Source organism: Podarcis tiliguerta, assembly GCF_965153285.1.
Source record: "Podarcis tiliguerta genome assembly, chromosome: 10".
Classification (NCBI taxonomy): Eukaryota; Metazoa; Chordata; class Lepidosauria; order Squamata; family Lacertidae; genus Podarcis; species Podarcis tiliguerta.
In genome coordinates this window covers 20250602-20275296 of record NC_139543.1, presented here as the reverse complement: position 1 = coordinate 20275296, position 24695 = coordinate 20250602, and positions in this window count along the sequence as shown.

Here is a 24695-nt window from a genome sequence, read left to right as displayed (position 1 = left end):
TCGGTGCACCAAGTCAGCATGATATTAAAAGTGATCTGGTTTATTTAAGAAATGATGGTACTTGACGGTCATCTCTGAGGACAGATTAAGGCTTAACTCTGACGCTACAGATTAAGTGTATTTAATGTTCCTGAAAGTACAGGCTGTTTAAAACCCAGTTAATGAAAGTAATTTGCTGTAGGTATTTGGATTCTTTGTATATATCTAAATACACTTGTTCATTATCTCTCCCTCCCTCCCCCTACTTTCAGAGTTTGACTTGCTCTCCATGGCAATTTTTAGTGGATTCTTTATGCGTGCATATCAATTGAGGAAACACCTCGACATTCCAAACCCATGGATGGCGATAAAGTACAGTGAGTTCTGCCTGTGTTCCTCTTCTAGCACAGGGGTTCATGAAAGCAAGTCTCTGCATTTCAGTACTAATAATATTTCTCAACACGAGGTGGGGAACATTTTCCACCTCCAGGACCACATGCCAATGTGGATACACTTCTGGGGGCCCCATGCCAATAATGGGCAGAGCCAGAAAGTATAGTAGGTGGGGCCAGTACCCCCCAAAATGGGCCAGGCCAGAGCAGAAAAGTGTTCTGGCTTAAATTATCTAGAAGAAAGAACATCCTGCTTCATTTTTCACTGTGCCTACCAGTCTTTGCTTTACAACACCCCTCGTACCTACGGGACCGCCTCTCCCAGTATGCCCCACGGAGAGCCTCAAGGTCCATAAATAGCAACACCCTAGTGGTCCCGGGCCCTAAGGAAGTTAGATTAGCTTCAACCAGAGCCAGGGCCTTTTCAACACTGGCTCCAGCCTGATAGAACGCTCTGTCTCATGAGACCAGGGCCCTGCGGGATGTGATTTCTTTCCGCAGGGCCTGTAAGACAGAGTTATTCCACCTGGCCTTTGGCTTGAAGCCAATTTGATTCCCTCCCCCTCTTTCTTTTTTCTTTTTCCTTTCTCCTCCTGTGATGAGGCTGCATTTTAATATTTTAATGTTTCAATATTTTAATGTTGTATTTTAATCTTGTTTTTAAGTTGTATTCATTCAACTTGTTTTTATTATTGCTTGTTAGCTGCCCTGATCCCGGCCTTGGCTGGGGAGGGCGGGGTATACATAATAATAATAATAATAATAATAATAATCATTATTATTATTATTATTATTATTATTATTATTATTATTATTTAAGCCCCACTGCATATAAGACACTATGTAAATGATTTTATTTTATTTTTGGTAGCAGGCACAACTAATTTTCTAGAAAGCATATGAAACCAATTCCTTTCTGACTTTACTGTGCTGCACAGAGAGAAAGAGAAATAAAATCTAGCATACAGAAAAAAACACCCCACACCCCTTTCCCCCCCCAAGTCCTTAAATGAGGTGTGGGGGGGGGAGAGAGATATGATTTATTTGAAGAAAACTAAACACTGCCTTTGCCAATTGTCTTAACTATACAGAAAGAGAGGTTGGGGATGCCTTTAAGGAAGGAGCAAGGCACACGGCAATTTTGAGCACAGTTGGGAAACTAACCAATTGTTTAAACACCAAGAACTGCATTGGATCACACGAGCTCCATGTGTCCCTCTGCATTTAAAAAGATCCCTTAAAGACTGTGATTGTGATTACTAATGTTTAAAAGCCGTTCCTTATGAGGAACGGCTAAGGGAGCTGGGCATGTTTAGCCTGGAGAAGAGGAGGTTAAGGGGTGATATGATAGCCATGTTCAAATATATAAAAGGATGTCATATAGAGGAGGGAGAAAGGGTGTTTTCTGCTGCTCCAGAGAAGCGGACACGGAGCAATGGATGCAAACTACAAGAAAGAAGATTCCACCTAAACATTAGGAAGAACTTCCTGACAGTAAGAGCTGTTCGACAGTGGAATTTGCTGCCAAGGAGTGTGGTGGAGTCTCCTTCTTTGGAGGTCTTTAAGCAGAGGCTTGACAACCATATGTCAGGAGTGCTCTGATGGTGTTTCCTGCTTGGCAGGGGGTTGGACTCGATGGCCCTTGTGGTCTCTTCCAACTCTATGATTCTATGCAAAGCCTCTCTCACACTATATTCCCCCTTGGCGCTTGACAGATGCTGTTACAGTCGACCTGCCACCCCAAAGTCTTTTGTCTCCCTCATTTCCGCCTCAGACATGCTAGCTTGCTGGAACCTCCTTTTCCTAACTCTCCCTATAGTCAGGATGCTTGCGGGAAGCAGTGAAGGTGGGTGGAGCGGTTGTAAACTAGCAGAAGCTGTTTGCTGCAGAAGAGGAGGACAGAGGTGGAGTTGGCCTGTACTGAGCAAAATATGGAGCAATGAGTGGGCTCAAATGATGCCTCTGATTAAAGGAGATTTCACAGCTATTTTAGGCGGTTTGCTTTGTTCCTCCATCAGCAGCTCTGCAAAGACTCAGCAGCCACGCATCCCATTCCCCTCCTCTCGGCTGTTTCTCTCAGTTAGCTAAACAGCAGGGATGAGAAGATTGCATGAAAGAGAGGCTGAAACCGCCCCACTCCACAATCTCTTTGGTCACTGATGAGCTGATTTGTGGGAAGCAGGGGAGAATTTAGGAAATGGGTGGAGAGGCTGGGGAGAGTGGGTGGGGCTTTGGAGGGTACCAGTGGCGTAGCGTGGGTTGTCAGCACCCGGGGCAAGGCAAGTAATTTGCGCCCCCCCCCCCCCGCTGCACTGTCCTTCCCCCAGATAGTCCCTCGCTCTCTCTCCGCACCGCACGCCTGGCACCCTCCCCTCCACAGTGGGCGGCGACCCGGCGGCTCGGATCGGATTCGCACAGCCAGCACTGCAGTGAGAGAGAATGAGTGAGCCAGATAGGGGCAGAGAGCTGCGAGTGCGAGTGCGCCCCCCCCCAGATGTTGTGCCCGGTGTAGCCGGCCCCCCTGCACCCCCCACGCTATGCCACTGGAGGGTACTGACAAACCAGATGGGAAGGCTTTGCAGGCAGTAGGGTCCCGCTCCCCTCGCACTGCCTTGCACTCAGAAAGTTTCTTTTATTATGTACCATCTGCAATAACAGGACGACCATTTTGCATGCATCTCTGCAAACGTAAGAGAAATAGCATTTGTTAAGTATATGGCTGCACTCTGTTAACAGATAAATGTAGGGATGAACCCAGACTTAAGCCTCCAGGGTCTCAGTATATGTAGTATAAACACCGACAACTGGGAAACACTGGCCTGTGAGCGCTCCAATTGTAGAACAGCCTTTACCAAAGGTGTCATGGGCTTTGAAGACACTCGAACTCAGGGCAAAAGGGAGAAACATACTAAGAGGAAGGCACACTTGGCAAACCCTCACCATGATCAACGCCCACCTGGAAACCGTCCCCACTGTGGAAGGACGTGTGGATCCAGAATTGGCCTTCACAGTCACAGACTCACTGTTAAAACTGTGTTTATGAATGATAGATCAATCAATCAATCTTTATTATGGTCCAGAGACCCAACAAATCGTTACAAAGCAACGCACAATTCAGACAGCCTACCTCTGGGTTAAACAAGCATTTTGTTCAGACTTAAAGATAGGGATCATTGGTTCTTGCAACCACCAATACAAACTTCACCACTGCTAATGTTCTAGCGTTTGTCCAGTCTTCCAGTAGGAACCTGACATAGTGAGCCTCTGATTTTCCTGGGAAAGGTACCAACAAGGGTAATATCAGTTCAGCCCTGGCTAGCTCATATTTCACACAGTGCAGCAAAATATGTTTTATAGAATCGATGTCTTGAGCACACAAGCAAAGTTTATGAAAGACAATCTTACTCGCCAAAGAAGAAGAAAGGAGATATGTACAGTTTGCCTTTCATTCCCCAAATAAGTAAATCGCAAGATACATACTAATTCCGCCCTGTGTTCTCCAGTATTCTTTTTCAGCGTTTTGCTTTCTGTTCATGAGAAATGTGATCCAATGGACAATATCTTGGACTTAGCCGTGCGTCCCACTTTCAAGTCCCACCTTCACTTTACCGTCTCTCAAAAAAGGACTCTTCCTGAGATTGTTTTGAGGACAGGGATGCCAACGAATAAAATATTAGGAGGCCCAGGTAAGCCCCACCCCACAGAATCAATCACATGATGTGGTGCATGCACACCATTTAAATGGCAATGCCCATCAACATTGGGAGGGCAGTCCCCTCAAATATTTTATTGGGGGGGGGTCTGAAGGGACCTTGACCCCTACGAGTTGGCTCCTGTGTTTGAGGATGAAAACTATAGTTGCCTGTGTTAACAATATGCTAAAGCATTGCTGTTTGCTGTAGAAAAGTAATAGCCAAAGACGGACTAATACTAGAACAGAAGATGTGATATATGATGCTCATAATTACACAGATGGAGCACATAACTCTGTGAGATTCATCATAAAGTAAATATAGCCCCACAGCTTTGGAACAGAACATGTAATATCAGGTGTGAAATTTAAAAATGATATTCTTACGCTCTAGCACGAGGGTGAGGGAGCTGTGGCCGGGCAGATGTTGTTGAACTTCAGCACCTAGCAGCTCAAGACAGCATGACTGATTATCAGGGATTATGGGAGTCAGCTGAAACTCCCCTAAAAAGAACTTTTAAAAAAGCCCTGATGCGAGTTATAGTCCTACAACATCTGGAAGGCCAGAGGTTCCTCATCCATGCTCTAGTTCCAATCGTAGAATTCCTAGAAGGATGTGCACAACCTCATGCTATCTACAAAGTCTCTTGGATGGAAATGTCTATCTAATAAAGGTAAAGGTACCCCTGCCCGTACAGACCAGTCTTGACAGACTCTAGGGTTGTGCGCCCATCTCACTCAAGAGGCCGGGGGCCAGCGCTGTCCGCAGACACTTCCGGGTCACGTGGCCAGCGTGACAGAGCTGCATCTGGCGAGCCAGAGCCGCACACGGAAACGCTGTTTACCTTCCCGCTAGTAAGCGGTCCCTATTTATTTACTTGCACCCGAAGGTGCTTTCGAACTGCTAAGTTGGCAAGCGCTGGGACCGAACGACGGGAGCGCACCCCGCCACTGGGATTCGAACCGCCGACCTTTCGATCGGCAAGTCCTAGGCGCTGAGGCTTTAACCCACAGCGCCACCCGCGTCCCTGTCTATCTAATAGTACACAGTTAATGCATGGTGTTCCTTTTTAAAAAAAAAAAATTATTTCAAAACCAAAAAAAATTACAAACAACAAATTCAGTGGATGGATTTTGAACATGCATGGTCTTCCTTATTCCCAACAAATATACTTCCCAACCTTTGCTAATGCTTTGGTAAGTCAGTTTGAGATTCTTTTCTCTTGTAATTCAAGTCTTATCCTTTCATTTCCGACAAATAGTATTTGTGCAAAACGGCACAGTGGATTGCAAGTGGAAGGTGTGCTTATAAATCCATTGAACTTCATTAGACCCACGCGGTAGTTCACATATTTCTGACAAAATTAAATAACACATTTTGGGAGTGTGTGAATTTTCTGTCATAGGTAATTTTTCATGTCCTCTCACACAATGAAAGTGTAATATTCTCCGTAGGTGCCACTGTAGTGCACTTTAATGGTAAGTAAAACCCTTCTTTAAAAAGAAAAGAAAAAAAGAAAGAAGCACTAATCTCATCTCACTGAATAGCAACCTAAAATTAAACTTGTCAACCACTTGAGCGTTGGGGACAGACATGTTAAAGGAAATTGCTGCCTCACTTAAAAAACAGCTACTGCATATTTGAAGTTTAATCAGTAAGAAAAGGGATGACAGTAGTGCTGTGTTGAACATTTATCCTGTATTTCTCCCTTTGCCATTCTCCATCAATTAATAAGAAAATAAATTGCCTAGGATTGTTTGCAAGTGTCTGTTCTTCCATTCTACAAATCATCTCTTCAGTGTCCAAGATGGCCATGCTTCGAATAAAGTCCAGGGTCTTTTTCACATAAGGAAACACAGGCAGCCACAAACATACAGCCTCCTTAGCCACCTCACGATAAGGCAAGTTCAAAACCCTGCATCCATCAACCTGCGAATGAGACAGAAAACAGAACTGTCTTTTGCAAAAGAAGACACTTTCAACACAGCTCTTCATGGCACTTCCTGGACACAGCCACCATATTAAGCAGCATATGGGGAGACTAGAAAAGTCACTTCCTAACAAGCTATCTTGAATTCTCATTAGAGACATCTTGGAGGACAATTCAACGGATGTTTGGCATCACATACGTTCCCCAATACACTACAGATATAGTGAGGTGGCCTAAGTTCAAGGTCAGAAACCTCATGCGAGCATCCCCATACAACCAAGAGTAACAATGTGCTTTTGTCACCATCGTTAATGGGATGTGTTCATCAGAGAACAGCATGAACTTTGGTCTACACACGTCGAGTAGAAGAATAACATAGACGCTTGAGATGCCGGTGTTATTATAGGGCAGGTGGAGAGTATTTGTTGCGAATTCTATCTCAAGTTTTTAACAAAACTCAGTGAATCAAGCAGAAAAGCCCAAAACCACTCTTCTCACTGCTAATTGTTTTGTAGATCTAGACAAATGCTTATGTAAAGAAGCATTAGAAAGTGTACACCTAAAGCACTAGTCTGTTTTCCCCCTTCAGCACTCTACTTCATCCTACTGCATGTGGATCAGGCCTCACCCTGGATCTATTCAAAGGAATCTGGCTAAGATAGCTACCACCTCCTTGGAGGTTTTGCCAGTTGCAACACTAGGGCCAGGAATATAGAGCTAAAGTCAATGTTGATGGGGATAGTCATCTTCCCCCACAAGGATTATGTACTGGCACTTGGGACATCCCAGTTGTTTTTGGACTCAAACCACCCTCAGACCCAGCAGCATAGCCAATAATCAGGAAAGATGGGAGGTGTAGTCCATCGTTCTGCCCCACCTCCATCATTCTGCCCGGACCCTGAGGTCCAGCGCCGAGGGCCTTCTGGGGGTTCCCTTACTGTGAGAAGCCAAGTTACAGGGAACCAGGCAAAGGGCCTTCTCGGTAGTGGCACCTGCCCTGTGGAACGCCCTCCCACCAGATGTCAAAGAGAAAAACAACTACCAGACTTTTAGAAAACATCTGAAGGCAGCCCTGTTTAGGGAAGCTTTTAATGTTTAATAGGTTATTGTATTTTAGTGTTTTGTTGGAAGCCGCCCAGAGTGGTAGGGGAAACCCAGCCAGATGGGCGGGGTATAAATAAATTATTATTATTATTATTATTATTATTATTATTATTACACCTGAAGGACCACAGGTTGCCCATGGGTTGTTGTAGTCTGAGCATCAATGAACAGAGCTCAGTGGAGTGGGAGGCCACCCAACCTCTGAAGTGTACTTGCCTGCAGGCAAGTCAGTATCCAAAGTCAAGTCCAATCCTAGGGTTGGGCAAACAGAAATCCACATGGTCAGATGGTCCAGGGGTCAGGAAATCTGATGGCCAAAGGGTCAAGATGAGCAGGAAGCAGCAAAGTAGAGCCAGGAACTACAAGTGTTTTCAGCTGTTGCTGGAAACTCTGCTTAAGAACCCTGAAGCCAGCTGGTTCTCATCATTGCCTTCTCCTCTGCCTCCTTGAAGGCTGATCAGTTGCAGATGGAGTCACTCTGCCTTCTCCCCCCCCCCCCCTTCAGGCTGCTGTTCAGCAGGCGAGGCTGACTCCTGGCCCATGATATGGGTCAGGTATATGTTCTCCCTAAATACAAGACTACAAACCACGAATCACTCATGGTCTAGTTTCTGCCACCAGAAACTCTCATGGCCACCAGTCCTTTGATTTCTCCCATACATATCCCTGCTATTTGCACACTGGGTATTATACTGTGGTATTATCTAATATTATTAACCTCTAAGGAAGTCCATTTAAAAAAATTATGAGCTTCTGTATTGGGAATATTTAACTGCTCTTAAAACTCATATTAATGTAAAGAAAATTAATGATAAGATGTTAGAATGAGACACCATCATGCATACCATCAAAGATCAGTAAAGTGTGATCCTCATTTCTTGCATGGGTGAGTGCCAGAACCAATTAGGCCCTCATATATTATCGGCGATAACAATGTTATACAATAAAGGTCACACAAAATTGCATGTGTTGGTTTATATTGTATTAGACTGATGATAAAGAAGTAATAAGGCAGTCAAGCTTTCCAGGAGCACAGATTCTCAGACTGGGGACCCTAATTTCAGTTGAAAAATAGACAAAGCAGCACAGTGTTGATTCAGATCATGTAATTCAATTAAGGGACAGGCTTGAATTGAACTGGTCCCTTCTTCAAAAATAGCCCAGGAGTATGAAGTTGCTCTGAATTATTTTATCTAGACCTGCAGTGAGAGGAGAATATGGTTCTCACTAGAAGGTGACCTTTTAATACTTTACCAATGATAATACTCCTCAAGATAATAATACATGATCTAAAGCAAGAACAAGCTAAATACCTTTCATAACCATAGCGTCTTAGAATTATAGGACCTTGCTGGAATGATTTATGGAATGCCACATAGTAGTGCAATAGTTAAAGCTAACGGATATGAGCTGTCAAGATGCTGTATCTGAAATTATGCTCCTTTCTAGGTGACTAGCCCTATGAAGTAAGGACTAGCATTTTCTCCCTGTTCCTTTTGTATTGCTAAGAATAAAATACATTACGTCACCTACTCTCCAGTTTGTACAACACTAGGGAGAACTTTAAATTCATCAGTGGTGATCATCCTAGGGCTGCCACACTTCTGATTTTCCCACACATTCCGCTCAACAACTTTCAGGGTGTCCTGGTTTTTACTTTTTGAAATATGGCAACCCCAGATCATCATGCCATTAATAACAGAATCCTATAAAGAGTCACCTGATGCATCATATGGATGGGTCGCTCTTTAATGCAGGAGTCAGAAACCTGAAATTAAACCTGAAATTAAAAGACGCCTGCTTCTTGAAATTAAAAGAAATTAAAAGAAATTAATTAAAGAAATTAAAAGACCTGAAATTAAAAGACGCCTGCTTCTTGGGAGAAAAGCAATGACAAACCCAGATAGCATCTTAAAAAGTAGAGACATCACCTTGCCAACAAAGGTCCGTACAGTAAAAGCTATGGTTTTCCCAGTAGTGATGTATGGAAGTGAAAGCTGGACCATAAAGAAGGCTGATGGCCGAAGAATTGATGCTTTTGAATTATGGTGCTGGAGGAGACTCTTGAGAGTCCCATGGGCTGCAAGAAGATCAAACCTATCCATTCTGAAGGAAATCAGCCCTGAGTGCTCACTGGAAGGACAGATCCTGAAGCTGAGACTCCAATACTTTGGCCACCTCATGAGAAGAGAAGACTCCCTGGAAAAGACCCTGATGTTGGGAAAGATGGAGGGCACAAGGAGAAGGGGACGACAGAGGACGAGATGGTTGGACAGTGTTCTCAAAGCTACCAGCATGAGTTTGACCAAACTGCGGGAGGCAGTGGAAGACAGAAGTGCCTGGCGTGCTCTGGTCCATGGGGTCACGAAGAGTCGGACACAGCTAAACAACTAAACAACAACAACAGAAACCTGAAACCTTCCTCTTGTTGCTGGAATGCATTTCCATCATCACTGACCATTGACAATGTTGGCTGGGACTAATGGGAGCTGGAGTCTAATATCATTCAAAGAGCCACAAGTTACCCACCTCTGCTTCATTATCAACAAAAGTAATCACATTACTTCACATACATTGTCTTAGTAATCCTTATGATGACACATACAATAGTTCAGTATTCCTGTCCTATGCAGAAGCAGAGGCAGAGTAAGGATGAAATTAACGAAGCTGCAACCTGATCCTATATAGTTATTCATCTTGTTGCTAGTTTTATTTATTCGGTTGCTGTTTTTAAGTCATTGATTTGTTGTCTTTTTTCATTACTGTAATGGATAGATGGAAAGACAGAGAGACAATTACACTTTTATTAGTCTCCTTGGATGTTTGGATTGAAAAGCAGGATTTAAGTGTTTTAAAACAAATATACTGTACCTTGTCCTGGGCTGCTGGATAATTTTGCATCTGTAGATTTGAAGAGCTAGCCATAACCATAAAAATCTGCAGGGTCCTGATTCCAGTGTATTATGGCCTAGAATTCTAACTTTAGTACTCAGATCAATCTTATGAATTTAATATGCTAAATTACTATGAAAGGCCACAATATTTTAAATATAAAGGGGGGGGGGAGTTAACAATATTTTAAAAATATGGTCAGATCAGTTTAATAGTGGCATGCCATCACAATCTCGACATTATTCACATTCAGCGTGTGCAAAGTAAATAATATTTCTGAGAATATTAACTAGGGTTCAATCTTGGGGGGAATCAATCATCCTCGAGACTGCGGTCCTAACCGCGCACATTAGGGAGCGAGTCCCACTGCTAATCTGTGTTGACAAGATTGAACTGGATGGACCAACAGGCTGACTCAGAATAAGGCAACTTGCTGTGTTCCTATGAACCCTTCTTTAGGATTGTGCTGTGTGTAATTCAATGAAGTGAGATGGGTTAAATGAGCAACATAGACTTTTGCTCTCCACTGGTGTCTGATGGCTGTACTGCAAGGTGCTGCTAGCACGAAAGCGTAGGATTGTGCCATAAATGATATTCTACACCTGTTGATTAATAATTAATCCTGACATTTCTGACTGGAAATAAATGCCTGGGAGAATATAACACTTCCAATTATGTTATCAGCATACTTAAGAACGAAGACTGTGATCCATACATGAATTATGCCAGCAAACTTTCACTTAAGATTAGCATAGCAATTCTGAGGCCAAAAGAGAGAGATTAAGCCAGCTTAACAGAAAGCATGCTTGTTAAAATCCTTTATATATCCTACCATAAAAAGTAGCCGATATTAAAAAAAAAGGCATTTTTATCAGCCACCTGTCAGTCAGCTGCTCACCAGAATGTTCAGAAAATGCGCACAGAAAAGAAATCAAATGCACCTCCATACAAACCCATGATTTAACAAAGTTGTGAAGCTCCAGTACTGAGGTTTCATACAGCAGTGGTCTTTTCATTCTTCTTGTTGGAGTTTAAGAAGGACATCTGGAGATTCTGTGAAATCTGGAATTGGGTTACGGGCAAAGGTGATCGTGTCGATCTGAAAGTTTATTTCATTCTAAAGTCTTCTTTCAAGTCTGCTTTTAGTGTGGTCATTCATGCATTTCCTTGGATGCTGAGCCATTGTGTGGTCAGCCGTACCATACGTTAAACACCTACAAGAATAAGACTTGCCTACTTTGTAAATTCACTGAAGTACTTTATCCAGAATTAAACAAATTGAAGCCACTAAATTTGATGGATGTGGGCTTCACTGTGAACCATTTGGTTCAGTTACAGCGCTGACTTTGCTGTGTGATTTGTAAAGAAAAAACGGTCACTTTTTAGGACTGAAAGGTAGGATGGCAATCTAAAAAGGGAAAGGCGAGGCGAGGCTCCATTTAATAAAGAGAATTAGTGACACAAATTCACTGCCACATTTTTATCTTTTTGTGCAAGGTCTCTGATTCTGCTCTGCTCCCAGCAAAACTATTGATAATAGTCACTGTGGGTTGAACCTATTGGTATAATCCCTTTGGTTTACAGCTGAAAAAATGACACCTTTACGTGATTGGGCCGGTGAAACTTCAGAGAAACAGTGCACCTAGAAAGAGGATAGATCTCTCTGGAAATATCTATTGTCTAGGTACTCCAGACAGACTGCCTTCAGTGGTTCTGCCTTCCGATGATGAAGGAAGTATGTGTGGGAAAAGGGGGGAGTCCTCAAGCAGGGGGTCCTCAGTGGGCCCCCTTGACTTGTGAGAGGTGGGACACGCAAAATGGTGGGCTGCATCTGAAGCTCTTGGATAATCTCTGCAAATTGGAAAGGGCAATGTTGCTAGGACTGTGGCAGTCTGCTAATCTGGCAAATGTCCAACTTAGCCAACCTTTGGAGCCAGCCCTGATGAGGTCACAAGTCTCTGTACCTGCCTAGATACAGCTTCAGGGACAGTGCTAACCAGTCTCTTTTAAAACCAGCAGGAAAGCATTAAAGGTAAAGGGACCCATGACCGTTAAGTCCAGTCACGGACGACTCTGGGGTTGTGGTGCTCATCTCGCTTTACTGGCTGAAGGAGCTGGCGTTTGTCTACAGACAGCTTCCAGGTCATGTGGCCAGAATAATAATAATAATAATAATAATAATAATAATAATAATAATAATAATAATAATAATAAATTATTTATACCCTGCCCATTTGGCTGGGCTTCCCCAGCCACTCTGGGCGGCTTAAACAAAATATTAAAATACAGTAATGCATCAAACATTAAAAGCTTCCCTAAACCAGGCTGCCTTCAGATGTCTTCTAAAAGTCTGGTAGTTGTTGTTCTCTTTGACATCTGGTGGGAAGGCATTCCACAGGGCGGGTGCCACTATCGAGAAGGCCCTCTGCCTGGTTCCCTGTAACTTGGCTTCTCACAATGAGGGAACTGCCAGAAGGCCCTTGGCACTGGACCTCAGTGTCCAGGTAGAACGATGGGGGTGGAGACGCTCCTTCAGATATACTGGACCGAGGCCATTTAGGGCTTTAAAGTTCAGCACCAACAGCATGACTAAGCTGCTTCTGGCGAACCAGAGCAGCGCACGAAAACGCCGTTTACCTTCCCGCCGGAGCAGTTGCAGGGATTTGAACCACCAACCTTTTGATCGGCAAGCCCTAGGCTCAGTGGTTTAGACCACAGCACCACCCGCATCCCAAAGGATTAGAAAGAATTAGAAAGCCAGAAAAAAAGCAATACAATACACCGGTGATATCATCTGAGGATAAACTTTTGCATTGTCTGAATTACTTGAGTGTCCCTGCATGAATTCCAACTAATACAACATTTTCACACATAAGAGAACAAACAGTGTGAGATTATAGGGGGGATTTTAACAAAGAAAAATATACTTTTGATCTGAAATCACGATGTTTAAGGAAAAAGCAGCATGAATCCTTTCTTCTTCTCTCCCTCCCCTTTATTTTCCTGCGCTCATTTTCTCCTCTGACTGGCAGCCCAAAACATTATATTGGTTTCCAGTACAAAAGAGTGTTTCAAAAATTATTAAAGGATAACATCTGAAATCTTCATTTATGCTTTTGGTTGCTTGTTTTGTGGGTGGTGGAAATATAAGGCTACAACACTGGTTTGGGGGTATATATTTTTCACCAGATGCCCAGAAGAAAGCAGGTACAGTGGTACCTCGGGTTAAGTACTTAATTCGTTCCGGAGGTCCGTTCTTAACCTGAAACTGTTCTTAACCTGAAGCACCACTTTCGCTAATGGGGCCTCCTGCTGCTGCTGCACCGCCTGTGCCCGATTTCTGTTCTTATCCTGAAGCAAAGTTCTTAACCTGAGGCACTATTTCTGGGTTAGCGGAGTGTGTAACCTGAAGCATATGTAACCTGAAGCGTCTCTAACCCGAGGTACCACTGCACTTTAAAGAGGCAGAAATATACTAGTAGGCCACGTAAAACCCATGTTCTGATTAGAAGGCTATGCAAATAGAAGGCTCAAATAAATGAACACTGCTAATTAAATTAGGCATGAACCACTTGCGACTGAACAGGCTAAATGCAGCCCCCTAGTCATATAATGTAGCTTGATGCTCCTCCTGTATTTACTGTTTCAAGTGGGCAGCAAAATCTGGAGCTCTGTTGAGCCTTGACGGGTCTCCCAAGATGGCTGGCTGGCTGGCTGAGTTCAGCTTGAGTCATAAGTTGTGAGCATTCAATTGGTTAAACATCTTCCTTCAAATCAAACACCAACAGAAAGAGATAAATTGTATCCAACAAAAACAAAGGCTTCGCTTTAATGAAAGAAACTGTTTTCCACCCAAATAATCATTAATAAATCATCAATGTTTCCAAGAGCTGATAAAAATACATTAGGAAAATCATCATTCACATTGATTGTTTAGGATACCACTTCAGTGGTGTTGACACTAATAGAATTTTTTTTTGAGAACATACTTGTTAATTTATTAATTTGCCAGTGTCAATAAAAAAAGTTAAATGCTTTTTCTAGATACCAGTTACCATTTTTCTTCTTCTTTAAAATTTATTTTTTCTCTTCTCCACCCCACAAACATTTGATACATGTAAACCATTTAACTTGTTGAGCTGTTGGGTTGTGTGAAACATTCTGAAAAGTTTTATTCTGTTTTTAGTGATCTGTTGGGAGCCGCCCAGAGCAGCTGGGGAAACCCAGCCAGATGGGCAGGGTATAAATAATAAAATTATTATTATTATTATTATTATTATTATTAATTACCATATTTATTCCATCTGTTTTTTAAAAATTAATTCATTGATTGAGTTTGCATCTTTTTAAACTTATAATGAAGTAAGTTAGGGAATATTAGCAGTAATATTATGGTATTTAATGTGATAAAACTAGTGTGAATTTCAAGGTTTGCCTTGTAATTTCAGGAAGAGCTGCGGCCTAACTGACAAATTAAAAGCCAAAAAAGCACCTGGTCCAAATGGCTTGTTTTTTTATTTAAACAATTTGTATACGATCTAACTATAACCATCTCTAAGAGGTGTACAAGAAACACAATACAGAAAAAAACAAAAATCAATTAAACCCCAGACATTCAGCAGGGAAAGGGATTTCCATTAAACGATACAAGTTTTGGAGACTTGATAGCCATATATAAAATTATGTATGCTATGGGAAAGAGAAATTCTTCTGCCACACATATCATACTAGAACCCAGAGTCATCTAATTAAACTGAGGACAGGCCAAAGGAAGTACTTATTTACACAATGCATAATTAAATCATGAAATTTGCTCTCATAAGGGATGTAGTGCTATCCATCGACTTGGGGTGGATCTACACACAGAAAAAATACCCCCGCTATAAATAAATCAGAAATCACATCGTTATAACAAAAGAAAAAAGCACTATGTAAAATCGCTTAGATTTTTTTTTGCTCTCCACTGCCATCTGGTGTCACATGTTTATAACGCAATCAAAATGCTATTATTATTTTTGACTAGCTGAATCCTTGGGTGATTAAAGGAGATTAGACAAATTCACGGAGGACAGGGCTAGCAGTGGCTATTAGAATTGAGGGCAATGTGCCAACATGACATGCCTCTGAATATCAGAGGCTGGGGATTATAAACAGGGAGAAAGCTATTGCACTCAAGTTCCGCTTGTCTCATAGGCACTTGACTAACCACAGTGAGATTTGGACTAGATGGGCTTTTGGCTTGATCCAGCAGAGCTCTGGTTTCAACTCAGGTTTCTCATGTTTTCTCAATTCTTGGGGGAAAGCTTGGATTCTTTCCATATATATGTTTGTTTCTTTGTTTATCTGATTTCTGAGGATACCTAATTTATTTTATTATACTTTCTATTTTGGAGCTTTCGCAAACAAACAAACAAATGGGATGAGTGGCCGTCTCAGCAATCGCCATGTGCTTTCCTATTGCTTGTGGAGAGTCGATTGTTTGCCATAGCTATAGCTATGCAAGATTCAGTTTCGATGATGCATTAGCAATTCCACAAAGAGCTCTTGCACCTGAGTTCTGAGCATGCCCGATTTCGCTTTGGAATGCTCGGCACAATGAAAATGTACCAATATCCACAGATTTATAAAATTGTTTTATGTCGCAAAGCCACATGCTGGGAACAATCAGCCTGCATATCGTTCAGAAGGCGGATTTCATGATCCGCTACACTTACTGATTTAGTTTCCTCCTACTCTGTGTGTCCATGTAGATATTTCCCTGAGAATGTAATATGGGTATTATATGTTATTCAGGGAAGAACAGGTGGTGTCTGATCCAATTCCAAAGCAACTGATGCTTGTGTAACAGCCCCAGTAAAGAGCGTTGGACTCAGGAGGTAAAAGTAAAGGGTAAAGGAACCCCTGACCATTAGGTCCAGTCGTGACCAACTCTGGGGTTGAGGCGCTCATCTCGCTTTATTGGCTGGCGTACAGCTTCCGGGTCATGTGGCCACCATGACTAAGCCGCTTCTGGCAAACCAGAGCAGCGCACGGAAACACCATTTGCCTTCCCACCAGAGCGCTACCTATTTATCTACTTGAATTTTGACGTGCTTTGGAACTGCTAGGTTGGCAGGAGCAGGGACCGAGCAACGGGAGCTCACCCTCTTGTGGGGTTTCGAACCGCCAACCTTCTGATCGGTAAGTCCTAGGCTCTGTGGTTTAACCCACAGCGCCACCCGTGTCCCTGGACTCAGGAGAGCTGGGTTCAAATCCCTGCTCAGCCATGAAGCTCACTCAGTGACCTTGGGTCAATCATACTCCCTTAGCCTGAACTATTTCACAGCGTTGCTGTAAGGTTCAAACTAGGATATCCCCTTAAGCATGTTTTCCATGTTAATTACCTGTACATCATCGAAATGCAATAAATTAGTAGAAGGCAATGTTTGTACCATGGTGGCTCAAGCTGACTCAGGGCCAGCATCAACAGCATGGTCAGGCATCTGACAAAGGTTCACACCCACCGAAGGCTGAACCTGCTCTGCCTCTTCATCATTGCAATCTACTTGATTCTTTCACTTATTTTGCCATTCGCTCTGGCGCAGGCAATGGTGGTGGTGAGGAGCAGTACAGTGGTACCTCTGGTTAAGAACTTAATTTGTTCCGGAGGTCCATTCTTAACCTGAAACTGTTCTTAACCTGAGGTACCACTTTAGCTAATGGGGCCTCCTGCCGCCGCTTGATTTCTGTTCCCATCCTGAAGCAAAGTTCCTTACCAGGAGGAATGGAAGAAATTTAAAGACTTTGCTAAATATGCTAAGATAATCTAAACAGAAATACTTGCAAGTACGAGATTGGCCTAGGATTTAAAAAAGGTTATAGAATAATATGTCTAAAGTAAAAATAAATAAAAAGAAAGATGTTAATTGATTAAGTAAATTATTTGTGATAATAGTTTTGGAAAACTGTTACAATGATATACAGTGGTACCTCAGGTTACATACGCTTCAGGTTACATACGCTTCAGGTTACACACTCCGCTAACCTAGAAATAGTGCTTCAGGTTAATAACTTTGCTTCAGGATAAGAACAGAAATTGGGCTCCGGCGGCATGGTGGCAGCAGGAGGCCCCATTAGCTAAAGTGGTGCTTCAGGTTAATAACAGTTTCAGGTTAAGTATGGACCTCCGGAATGAATTAAGTACTTAACCCGAGGTACCACTGTACATTGAAACTCAGCTTGGGGGAGTCATAGAATCATAGAATCATAGAGTTGGAAGAGACCACAAAGGCCATCGAGTCCAACCCCCTGCCAAGCAGGAAACACCATCAGAGCACTCCTGACATATGGTTGTCAAGCCTCTGCTTAAAGACCTCCAAAGAAGGAGACTCCACCACACTCCTTGGCAGCAAATTCCACTGTCGAACAGCTCTTACGGTCAGGAAGTTCTTCCTAATGTTTAGGTGGAATCTTCTTTCTTATAGTTTGGATCCATTGCTCCGTGTCCGCTTCTTGGTCGAGGAAGTCAACCAACAATGTAAAGAAAAGTGGAATTATTACACTTAAGATATATGTTTGTTTGTTTGTTTGTTTGTTTATAATTATGGAAAATCAATTTTTAAAAAATAGGGGGGGGGGATGAAACAAAGTTCTTAACCCGAGGTACTATTTCTGGGTTAGCGGAGTCTGTAACCTGAAGCGTCTGTAACCCGAGGTACCACTGTAGTTGAGTACATGTCACAGCACATCAAATCTTATCTAACAAACCCCACCTGGGCTGTGGGTCCTTGCCTGCCTTCCTTCAGAACTGACAGCTGTAAATTCTGGAATTTACAGCTGCCGCCTGAGAAGCAGTTTCTACCCAAATGTGATTTTGGTTTTAAACGCAGTGTAAGATAGTCTCTATGGGAGTATATTGCATTTAATTAGGGGTATCAGAGTTTTTAGGGGGTTAACCAGGCTGGGATAGCTGGGATAGCAGGCTTGTTGGTTTTTTAAATATCTGATGTAGATTTTTTTCAATTTCATTGTTCTATATAAAACAATGACAATAAAATTATTGTATCGTATTGTAACATTTTTTTAAAAAAAAACCCTTCCCTATACAATATTGCCTTCAGACAGCTCAGTTGCCGGATAACTCCATACCCTCCAACATTTTTCCAATGAAAATAGGGGCATCCTAAGGAAAAGTGGAAGATTTCAGGATCAAATCAGAAACAGGGACAGCGTCTCTAAATCAGGGACATCCCTGGAAAATAGGTTCTTTTGTCACCCTCGGAGGTTCTTTTGTCACCTGATCTGACCTGCAATACTGTCATTGTACTGATAGAGAATACCAGAACCTGCTTTGCAGCCTTGGGACAAGGCTGCTAATATACCTATATAGATCTAGTGAAAGCTGTGAAATATAGACCTGATGTTTGTCTCTGAGCTGGAAGGGATTTCTGTAGAAGAGTTTTTTTTCTCCCCAACATCTACTTTCCCCCCTGAATTTTCTTTTTTGCTTTTACTACTGGCAGACACAAGGGAGTTAACTGTGTTGGAATACGCCCAATTGCTGTAGAAGAGTTCCAGATGTCATTTTAATCCCTTCACATCTGTTATCCCCAAACAGCTATGTTTTCCCTCTGAATGGAGAAAAATGTGCGTCATTGACCGTTCTACCTGTGTTATATTGGGATCCATAAACACAACGGGAGGAGGGCAGCATTTAGCTATGTACCAAACATCCAGGATGTCTCAAGACTTCGCGATGCCAAAAGATAACAAGAATAGCTCAACCGTATGTGGCAGGACAGAGCTAAGATATTATAACTATAGGATGTGGAAGAAGAGGGTGGTCATTCAGTCCAGATGGGAGGTAGGATAAGCTGTGCAGAAACAAGCTGGCTGGCTGGGTTAAGAAACTCAAGAACAACAGAATAACCTTTAGACCAGATTCAGTCTCAGAACAGTATTTTTGAAGAGTTGGAGCCATTGGTAGTCTTGTTTATTCATTTAAATATTTAAATATTTAGAAACCACTCTTTCATTAAATATATATAACAACAACATAAAACAACTACAGTAGCATGATTTAAAACATCAATAAAGACTGGTTGGTTATACACACACACACACACACACACACATATATATATATATATATATATATATATATATATATATATAAAACGTTCCGAAGGCTTTTCTGAACGGTGGAGAGTTTTTAAAAAATAAAATAAAAAAATAGACGTCTAAAGAAAAGCAGAGAAAACTCCTGCTGGTCTTCTATTGGCAAGGAGTCCTCCAGGGCAGGGCCTGTCACACTAGAAGCTAGTGATCCTGGTGAAGATCCTGGTGAAGATCAATGAAACCTCAGGGACCACCAAATGTGTCCCATCAGAATATTTCTGAATATATCATATGGAACCAGGGAGTCCAAAAGGTAACATGGACCCAAATTACTTAGGACCTTTGTGAATTAGCACACAAATAAAATGTTGATAGAATATTGGATAGGGTGGACAAACCATTGGAGACTCAAGGATCATCTGTTAGGATCAAATGTTATTTGGTTGGCAAATGCAGGAGAAGGGATGGGTGCCATATTTCAAAAAAAAATTGGCAAAGAAGTGTGGTTTTTTTTTAGTTTTGCCCAAAGTTTGAATACACCAGTGTGGTGTAGTGGTTAAGAGCGGTAGTCACGTAATCTGGGTAACCGGGTTCGCGTCTCCGCTCCTCCACATGCAGCTGCTGGGTGACCTTGGGCCAGTCACAGTCTCTCAGCCCCACTCACCTCACAGAGTGTTTGTTGTGGGGGAGGAAGGGAAAGGAGAATGTTAGCCGCTTTGAGACTCCTGAAAGGGAGTGAAAGGCGGGATATCAAATCCAAACTCTTCTTCTTCTTCTTCTTCTTCTTCTTCTGAGCTATTTTTAAGAAAAGTCACCCAAAACAGCACTGCCAACATGGGCTGCCATATGTCCAGATTTCCCCGGTTGTTTAAGGGATTTCGTCCCAGAAACTTTTTCTGATGGCCGATTGCCAGCTATGTATGGAAATTTCCAGGCGTATGGCAATTCTAGGAGAAAGTCATGTTTGAACCAAGTTTCTTCTATTTGCATATCTTCCATATAATTCCTATATCCCTGTCAGGGAACTGCCATCAGAGCTGGAGGCGGAGAGAAGGCTCCAGAGGGATGCCGGAGAGGGTCCCAGTAGGGAGAGAGGCAGCCCATCCGCTGGGGAAGGAAATCAGCGTAACACCAGTGGAGAAGGAGGGGCAGATGGGGGAATCGGAGAGGTGGCTCCAGGACTCCTCGCCGGAGACCAGCGGAGAGAGTACGGGTACTCCGCTGCCCACACCCTCCCTGCGCAGAAGACTTCCGCGCAGGGAGAGTAGGAGAAGACTGGGCGTCAAACAGCTTTTATGCTGGAAAAGGTTCAAGAAACGCCCACTGACGGATTCTGCCAGCAACTGAGGCAGCCACGAAGTTTGAGAGTGTCCAGACAGAAAGGGTTCAACCAGGTAACCTAGCCAGGAGTGGCGGCAACTTACGCACGAGCAACCCCTAGAACCATTACGATCCCAGCACTGCAAAGCACAATAAATTCTATATTCATGCGCCTCAGATTTGATTGGTGGGTGCAAGATTTCTAGACCATTTAGTGTATGTCATCTAAAGGCTGTTTGGTATTCTGTCGAGTATTTCTCTTCCAAAGGAAAGTCTTAACTGAAAACACATATTAGAAGGGAAGCAGCATACTTGACACCATGATTGTTTTCGCTAATAAAATAATAATTCAGCAAGATATCTGCCCTGACATTTTGCTTTATGGACAACATTGCCTCAGGAAAAGCTCTTTTAATTGATAAACAAATAGCGTAATCTGTCTATGAAGTGAATTTGCCTTTATTAAACCTTTATTACTTTTAACTACATTAGCATTAATTTTCTTCTGGCCCGTGGGTGGTCCTATCCTAAGATCATTCAGCACGCTTTGACACTATTTGCAGAAAATTGCACTCTGGGTAATTAATTGATCCTAGGAAATATTTCAAGCTGGTGTTTCAATTCAACGATAAGGCATAATAATGAAATTTAATTTTTCTCTGTGACCCTCATTTTACAAACATATAAGACAGGAGCACGTCGTAGCATAAAAAGAGTTTTTCATTATAATTGTCTTGTCTTCAAGGAGGTTATGCCCTTTTGCTGCTAACACACCTGGTCATTTACTGACATGCAGAGCAGCCCCTTATCTCATTACTCATCTGCAAGCAGGGTAGATGTCTCCCCTGGAGATCCTTCTCAGCTAGAGAACATGTGGTTGCTTTTTCACAGCACAGACATTGATATTTGCACATAAAACAAAACGATGGGAAGTCCACAGCCTTCAGTGAGAATCCATTCCACGGTCAACAGCTATTTCTGTCAAAAAGTTCTTCCTGATGTTCTTCCTTCTTCCTTGTAACTTCAATCCATTGCTTCAAGTCCTTCTCTCCAGAGCTGGAGAAAACAGGTTTGCTCCATCTTCCATGTGACAGCCCTTAAGATATTTGAAGATGGCTACCATATCTCCTCTCAGTCTCCTCTTTTCAAGGCTAAACATTCCCAGCTCCTTCAACTGTTCCTCATAAGGCTTGGTTTCCAGACTCTTAATCGTATTGGTTGCCCTCTTCTGCATACATATCCCAGCTTGTCAATATCCTTCTTAGACTGTGGTGCCCAGAACTGGACACAGTACTCCAAGTGAGGTCTGACGAAGGCAGAATAGCACGGTACTGTTACTTCCCTTGAATAAGGTGGATTATACTTCTGTTGATGTAGCCTAGTATAGCATTAACATCTTTGCTGCTGCATGACACTGTTGACTCATGTTAAGCTTGTGGTCTACTAAAACCCTTATATCCTTTTTGCATGTACTATCGGCAAGCCATCTAATATTTGTACTTCTGGTTATTTCTGAAGAACCTTATATTTCTCCCTATTGAAATTCATTTTGTTAGTTTTGGCCCAGCTCTCCAATCCGCTAAGGCCATATTGAATCCTGATTCTTTATTCTGTGATGTTAGCATAATCTGATTCAACTGTGCTCTTCTCATGTTCTCTTTCAGGTGTAGAACACACCAATATACAAAAGTTCAATTCTATGCATTTGGGAATCAATAGAGACTATAGAGAAAATGGTGTATATACATACTAACAACTAAGGATGCAACTGATGAAGCATATGCCATAATAATAGTTTTTTAAAAGTATGGGGTTTCATTGGTTTTTATGTTTAGACTACACAGCTACCCCTCTGGAAGGGAATATCCAAAATGTTAAGTCATTCAATTCATTTTTTTCTTTTCATCTCAGACTTCAGTAGCCCCTACAGCCACACAAATGAGTGGCTTTGTTCAGTAAAGTTTTTCTTTTTTCCTGTCTGCAAGTAGGCATAGTTAAAGGAAATATCTGCAATTTGCCCTGAGTAAGTCCAATTCTCAGAATGAATGGCTTCTTAAAAAGCCTCAATTTACATGACACTGAGAGCTCTCCACATACAGATCTTCCATTTTACACTGGGTCTCAAGGAATGCCACCCCATGACACCATCCATCTTCTATGAAAAAATAATATATACTGTGAATCTGTGTCAGTACAAATTGCTATATAATTTCTCTTCTTCCTGAGATATTACATAAATTACTCATTTGTGTAACATATAGCCATAATTTTAGGCCAGTTATTACTTGTGTATTAAATTTGTTCCATTAAGTCAACAGTGGGAATGGAAGAGTCTTGGACTTCATCCTAGCAAATGGGGAATCAGCTGTTGTTCTGCTTAACAGACAGGTCTTTGAGGAACATAGTAAGATTTCTAGCACAGGTTGACTCACGGAGAATTGGTTTGATGAGACTGGAGTTTCTCAGTTCCATTGGTGATACAAATAACCATTTCAATGTGGTAACTTACCAAGGTGTCTATGTAACCTCAGAGTAAACCAGTAGCTAGCATACTTCTGTATCTGATCATAAATGAATGCAGACAACCATCTATTTATTACATGTGCACACCATCACTTAGTAAGCTAATCATCTGTAGAATCCTCTCAAATGTGATAATTTGACCATCCACCCTCCCTACCCTCCCTGATTAGAAATATAAAAGGTAAAGGGATCCCTGACCATTAGGTCCAGTCGTGGCTGACTCTGGGGTTGCGACACTTATCTTGCTTTATTGGCCGAGGGAGCCGGCATACAACTTCGGGGTCATGTGGCCAGCATGATAAGCCGCTTCTGGCGCATGGAAACGCTGTTTACCTTCCCACTGGAGTAGTACCTATTTATCTACTTGCACTTTGACGTGCTTTCAAACTGCTGGGTTGGCAGGAGCAGGGACTGAACAATGGGAGCTCACCCCATGGCGGGGATTCGAACCGCCGACCTTCTGATCGGCAAGTCCTAGGCTCTGTGGTTTAACCCACAGCGCCACCCACGTCCCTTAAATATAAGGATTAGAAATATAAGGCATATATATTCCTTGTCACTGAGGTAGATACAAGTGACCGTTCTGCTAAATTTTATCATGCACCAATAAAGTCCTCTTGCTGGTGCACTCCTGTTCTTTGGTCAAGCCAGATATTCATTTTGTGTTTTTCTGAACCTCATCCCATGATGGTTTTTAATAGCACAACATTTTGATAAGCAACCCCCGCCCACCCATCCACCCACATTCCCCACGACAACACTTGCTTTTACTTCCCATCATTCTTGTGCCCAATTCATTGTCTCATTTACAGATCCTTTGATTTCATAATTCCCTGCTGATATTATCTTGTGCTATGTCGCCTAGCATAAAAGTCCTTAATTAAAACAAATTGGTTTCCCACATCTCATTCTTGTTAGGAGAGCAGGAAGATAGTTGTAAACCCCCAGAACACTAATGCCTTCAGTCGCACCAGGAGAGGAAAAAAAGAATAAAGGAATGTACATTGATTGGGCTAAAAATGGTACATTAAGGATTCTACAGGTGTTGCATGTCTACTTTAATACATATAAATTCCATTTGGCCTCTGTGAGCCTTAAAAAAAAATTCATTCTCATATATATTTTACCCCAGAGTTCAAATAGCTGATAAGAGTAACATTTTGGAGGGGCTTAAAATATATATATGTTGCTGTAAGCATAAAAGTAGGTGAAGTGGCTTTTGGCTGTTCTATATTGTATATCTTGTGCAATTTAACAGGCTCCATCTTCTAGAAATAGCATACTTCTGTAAAAAGCTAAATAGGTTCCCATTAAAATCAGTGCAAAAAGAAACACCTAGGGCATGGTTCAACCAAAAATGAGGACTTTTAAGGACAGTTCAGCATGTGCTTCCAACTTCTCTATTGAAATCAAGGGAACTTTTAAAGTAGCTTACCGGTAACTTTTATCAGCATTTTTAATTTCTAAAACAAAAGACTGCTCTTATGTGATCTAAACCACTGAGCCTCTTGGGCTTGCAGATCAGAAGGTCGGTGGTTCGAATCCCTGTGACAGGATGAGCTCCCATTGCTCTGCCCCAGCTCCTGCCAACCTAGCAGTTCGAAAACACACATGTGCAAGTAGATAAATAGGTAGCACTGCAGTGGGAAGCTAAACAGTGTTTCCGTGCACTCTGGATTCCACCATGGTGTTCTGTTGCGCCAGAAGCGGTTTAGTCATGCTGGCCACATGACCCGGAAAGCTGTCTGTGAGCAAACACTGGCTCCC